Source organism: Condylura cristata, unplaced genomic scaffold (assembly GCF_000260355.1).
Source record: "Condylura cristata isolate star-nosed mole 26May11 unplaced genomic scaffold, ConCri1.0 scaffold00040, whole genome shotgun sequence".
NCBI classification, from domain to species: domain Eukaryota; kingdom Metazoa; phylum Chordata; class Mammalia; order Eulipotyphla; family Talpidae; genus Condylura; species Condylura cristata.
Window position 1 is genome coordinate 4,797,622 of NW_004567141.1, and position 6,000 is coordinate 4,803,621.

The 6,000-nt window shown below is 42.5% G+C and overlaps 1 protein-coding gene and 1 pseudogene across 1 annotated transcript in view; one reads left to right on the forward strand and one right to left on the reverse strand.

Moving 5' to 3' along the window:
* Window positions 1–6,000, reverse strand: part of ASH1L (ash1 (absent, small, or homeotic)-like (Drosophila)) — a 170,983-nt gene extending 164,983 nt beyond the window's left edge. The window contains exons 1-2 of the mRNA XM_004693822.2: window positions 5,983–6,000; window positions 5,364–5,502 (exon numbers count right to left, since the gene is read on the reverse strand). The gene's annotated coding sequence lies outside the window, so the exon portion shown is untranslated. The remainder of the gene's footprint in view (window positions 1–5,363; window positions 5,503–5,982) is intronic.
* The window catches only part of LOC101637729, a 1,532-nt pseudogene continuing 465 nt past the window's right edge, over window positions 4,934–6,000 (forward strand).

Sequence of the window (6,000 nt, forward strand, 5' to 3'; positions counted from 1 at the left end):
ACCTGGTTAGGGAGCTAACCCACATATGGCAGCAGCAGACTTCTATCTCACCTGTAATTCGGTCAGTGAAATAAACCTGGTGAAATAAACCCAATGAAATACACCACAGCTTAGGAGTTGTATTTCAGCAACTCAGTCACTGGTGAATTCTCAAACCCCCTACTGTTCTTGCCTGTGTGCTACCCAGTTCTTCTACAAAATAAATATTTTACAAAATATTTCTACGAAATAAGTATTTCAAGGCCCTCCGTGGTGGCACAGCAGGTTAAAGCACAGCACTATGTAGCTTATCAGCAGCCACTGCAGCACAAGTTCAAGCCCCAAGCTGTCCAACCCACTGCTCCCCTCAGCAGTATACTTCAGTACATTTGCCTATTTTGCTTCCTACTCTATCTCCGGTAAATCCTCTCACCTTGCCCCCAAATCTCTGGCCTGTACCCCAGTTCTTGTATGCATAAATAAGTATTTTTTTAAATAAAAAGATATTTCCTAAAAACTATGAACAGCAAAAACAAGCAATGTTAAAATAAAACTATGGATTCTTCAAATGTGAAAAAGTTAGATGCTTATTGTACTAAGTACAACTCTGAAGTAGCAATCATGTTATCAGTTAAGTTTCTGTCATCACGTGAAGTCATAAATTATTAACTATACTGTCAACATCACACTGTCATTAATATCCCTAATGAGGAAGTCACTAAAAAAGTGATTTCTAGATATGGAATATAAGATGTAAAGTTTATAACTAAGATGACAAATCTTTTTTTTTTATTTTACAAAAGTTTATTTTTACATCATTTTGTACATTTTTTTTTTCCATCTCAATTGTAATCCCCGTGGGTTTCCCATCACCCTAAGATGACAAATCTTAAGTGTGAAACTCTAACCTCTCCATAGAAGTAATATAAACAGGGCCTTCTTGGTGGCACAAGGGGTTAATCTCAGCACTATGAAGGTAGCTATCTGCAGCCACTGCAAAAGTGCAAAATGTGCCAGGGAGCTGATCCACACGGCACAGCAGACCTCTCCTGTTTGGCCTGCTACTCCCCCCCTCAGCAGTGTACTTCAGTAGATCTGCCTGTTCTGCTCCCACTCTGTCTCTGGTGAATACTCTCACCTCTAACCCCCACATCTCTAGCCTGTACCCCAATTCTTGTATGCATAAATAAATCTTTTAAAAATAATAACATAAACAAAAAGCATTACAATTTATTTAAAGAAAAAATATATTTTAAGAGTTACCACTTTAGCTCAAAAGCAAAAGCTACTTTTATTTTTCTCTCAATGTCAACTAGACTTAAGATACCTTATGCTTTTGGAAATGCCTCCACAAATTAGACTTTCCAGGACATTTCAGTAAAGCTATATGCTACCTTGAAAAGATGCAGAACACACATAATTCAAACAGAAAAATTACGTTGCTTAGTTGAAGACCTAGCACCTACACACAGAGTAAAACTTCTCCACTACTGTACAGGATGATCACTTTAGACAGTATTCAATGTAGCAATTTTTATTCATAAGGTAGGAAAGAAGCACCTTTCAAGGGTGCTGCTAATACTGTAAAGACAATGCCTAACCAGATACGGGAAAGTTATTTTCCATAATTTAGAATACAAGTCAATAGTAACATGAAAATAACTTTCCATTTTTGATTATCAAAGATCCTAAATTTTTTGTAATAAATTTTTTAATTGTGACCTATTTTACACATACAAGAAACTATATATAACTACAAACAGCTGTGTGTGTGTGTATATATATATATATATATATATGTGAGCAAATATAAATACAAAGTATAAACATATATGACATTCTGAAGGGGAAAAAACTACCCACGTATCAAACGCTCCCCAAACTTACATGACATTCTTACACTGAAGCCATGAGGACAACAAACCATTTTCCTTAAGGTCTGTCCATTATCATACTGAATTCTGTCATCTGTTCTATTAAGTCATCTTTCTGAGTTTCATGTTCTTGTGAAAAGGCAGTGATTGTTCTTAATTTTCAGTTCTAAATTCATAAGTAGTTTGTGAAGTAGTTACTAGATTTTACCCCAGAAGTATTTTCTAGATGCACTTATAAATCTCAAAAGGACCTTAAAATATTTGCACTATAGGGGCTGTCTCTCGTGGCACAATGGGTTAAAGCCCAGCACAATAAAGCCATCGCAGCCACTACAGCAAGAGTTCCATCAGGGCTAGGGAGGTATCCCACATGGTGCAGCAGATCTCTCCAGACCTGCCCACTGTTCCCCTCAGCAGTGTACTTCTTTAATCTGCCTGTCCTGCTCCCCACTCTGTCTTTGGTAAATCCTCTTACTCTACACAACTCTGCCCTGCACCACAGTTCTTGTACACATAAATAAATAAATTTTAAAAAAAATTAAAAATGGGCTCTCCCTGGTGGCGCAGTGGGTTAAAGCACAGCAGTAAGAAACTAAAGCCACTTCAGCATGAGTTCAATCCCCAGCCCTGGTGGTGACCCACACGGCGCAGCAGACCTCTCCTGGCCAGTCCACTGCTCCCCTCAGCAGTGTACTTCATCAGTTGGCCTGTTCTGCTCCCCACTCTGTCTCTGGTAAATCCTCTTACTGCCCCTGCACCTCTGGCCTGTACCCCAGTTCTGTATGCATAAATAAATAATCTTTAAAAAAAAAAAAAAGCAAAACCTTTACACTATAGAAATACATCCAGACAAGGTAAGAATGTAACCAATGATAGCTCCTTCATCCAAAAAACAGTTTGCTACCAACATAAAGCTTTGAATTACAAAGATACATGTTAAAAAAAAAAAAAGTTACAGCTTCTGAAGACTAAGTAGAGGCAAAAACTCTGCAAACAATTCATAAAAACTTCTAAGAATATTCTGCTTTTCTCCCTCCTCCTCTTTTTTGAATGATCCCACCATAATACAACCAATCATTTTAATTGAATTAGATTCTCTTTAAGGACAAAGGCCATATATTTTCATTTTTACATTCCCTTCCTAGAATTAACTCTATAATGTTTGTTGTAACTAAGATAAACTCCAGGAAATGATCTTCAAAACATCTCAGTTCCAGTGCAAAATTGAAGAGTTTAAGAACAAAAAAGATAATTTTATTCTCTTTTCACCTCGTTTAGATTCATTGTACTGGCACTGATGGAATAATATGCAAAGAATAAATAATATGTATCTTAAACTTCTCCTTAATGTCAGCATGCTCATACATTGTCATCTTAAACGCACAGCAACATTTCCACCCCAAAACAAAGATTAAAAGAAAAAGGCTTTCAAATGAGACCTGAATATAAATTGCTTCTACTTCACTGCAATTTAAGTTCATGAAATTGTATGCATAATTTTTGTGACTATGCTTATGTTCATTTTCTACAATTACGATCTTTCATTAAGTCTCAGAAGAATAAATGACCCAAAAACATCTACGTACCACTAATCTACCATATCAAAAACATTCCATTTTCCAGAGAAATACAGTTAAGTTGGCTTAGTTCAAGCAGACTCTCCTTAAACTCACAGAAGGAATCCTTACTACAAATTTAGTCTTTCGAAGAATTCCTTCAGTCCAGCCAAAAAGTTCTAATATTCACAGGCACATATATCAACTATGCCAGATGCCAAAAACAGTAAATTCATGAATGCCAGAAGAAAATGCAAAAGGTGGCATAGTTGAACACAAACTGGTTACCCTAGTTGACACTTAAATACACTTGTATCCTGTCATATTAAAATGTGTAGAGACTTTAAGTTCCCTCCAAAGTGAACTGACTTTTTAGGAAGATTTTCTAATTTCAATTCCACATTGACTGGCCTTTTTCCCTCTACTTAATACACCTTTAGCAAAAGAAGCACCCTCATATGTATCCAAGCTGTCTCAACAGGGTCACCTTGATTCTCACCCCAATGCAGGAACCAGTTATTGAATAGTAATTCCATAAATATTAGTCAGAGGAATAAAAGATCCTGTCTTATGTATGTTAAAAATTAAGCTGTTAAGCCCTGCACAGCAGCTCTACTACAAGTTACGATAGACACCCTTCCCTCAAGCACAAACTGAAGTGTCAGAAATGCTCTGTTTCCTCCAGTAAAAAAGATAATATAGTCGTGGATACCTTCTTCATACTGGCTAATGTGGCAAGGACGGATATATGTTGGACATATCTCTACCAATTACAATCCAACCAACCCTATTCAATAAACTCAGATTTGCCTGAGAAAGATCCACTGAAGCACCAAGGTATGGTGTGGACAAATAATATCTGAATTATAGACCCTTTTGTCACCAATTCAGCATGTGACCTTGGAAAATTTCTCTTCATGATGTCTATTTGTTTAAAATGGGTGATAGTATCCATCCTACCATTTTCACAGAGTTAGGGACACTGAAAAAGAATTGTAAAAATATAAAATGCTTTAGTCTATTAAAGTGTTAATATAAGGTCGACAAAACAGCCATCATTCTGTATATTCGCAGAGTAATTGTCCCGTTGAAGATGCTCTGGGTCTTCACATTCACACGATTCACTCTGTTCAGAGAAACTATTCTTAAGACCACAGCTGGTTCTGACACGTTTCTCCTGCCTCCACACATATACACTATATTGTCTACTACTGCCATGGCCATGACTGCTCTTTCCCAACAAACAAGTGTTTTCCATCCCTAAAAGACACACAAAACCACCAGCAGGGAACACAAGTTTTATTTTAAAATAAGCTAACTTTTTAGTGGGACTCCATTACATGCACACAAAAACAAGCAAACTCTTTTCGGCACACTTTTCCGTCCTTGCATACACACACAAACACAGACGCTGTGCACCAACAGACCATCTGCCTTTCTAGATCAAAAACATGTCTTTCCCTGTACAAACTAACCAGTAACATTTATTAAACTTACAACACTGAGATCATCCTGTGTTGCTACATGCTGTTCAGCGTGTCGGGAACACCACCGACCACCTTCTTATACACGTCAAGTGCCCTCAGCGATCACCTCTCAGGCCACTCTAGCCTCCAACAGACACAAGCTGGACTATGGGGGATGCTCCCATCCTGCCAACCCAACACACAAACTAACCTGTCAGGGGCACAGGCGGCTCCGCCTCCACTCGCTGACTTTCCCGCCCCCTCCCCCAGCGAGGAGCCCGCCAGTCAGGGACACCCCTTCACCTCCGCCAGGAGGGACTTCCCGGTAAGCTCAGGATCTCCCCAACCCTCCTCGCCCCTCCCCCATCCTTACCGCTGCTCTCCCGGAGGTCCAGGTCCGGGAGGTGACAGTGGCTCCCAGGAAACTAAGGACTGAGTCGCCGAGGGCGCACGTAGGCCCAAAGGCCTCCCCAGGCAGTTCTACTCACCGTGTCAGAGGCCGAGGCCGAGAAAGATGAGAGTGCAGGGAAGTGGGGAAGAGGGGGCGGCCGCCACCAGGCTCCTCCGCTCCCTTGGTCCACGGCGGATCCCTCACGCTTGTCAGGAGGCAACCAGCGGGTGAGCGGGCTGGCGGAAATGCGAGAAGAGAAGGGAAAGGCGTGGGGCTAAGGAGGGGAAACTGAGGGGAGGCGGGTCCCGCAACCGAGACGGGGATCGTCTCCCCCTCCGCAAAGCGAACCCAAAATGGCGGCTGGAGCGGCGGCGGCGGCAGAGCGGCGGCGGCGGCAGCTCCTCGGGAGGGAGGGAGGGAGGGAGGGAGGGAGCGAAGGGCGCCTCGTGCCCCCCCACCTCCCACTCCTCCCTCCTCACGTTCCCCCCCCTCCGCCCTCCCCCTTCACCCGACCCGGGCGGCGCAGCGCGCACGCCCGCCCGCACGCGCCAGAGTGTATCTGGGCTCGTTGCTCCCAGCTCCCACCAACCACCGCCTTCGGCCGCCTTGCGCGCCCGCCAGCTCGTACGCTCTTGCTCAGGGGCGCCTCCTCGCGCGGCTCCCCACTTCCCCTCGGCCCCTGTCAAGCCGGCTCCGACACGGACCCTCACGCGTACCTTCAGCGGCGCGAGCCC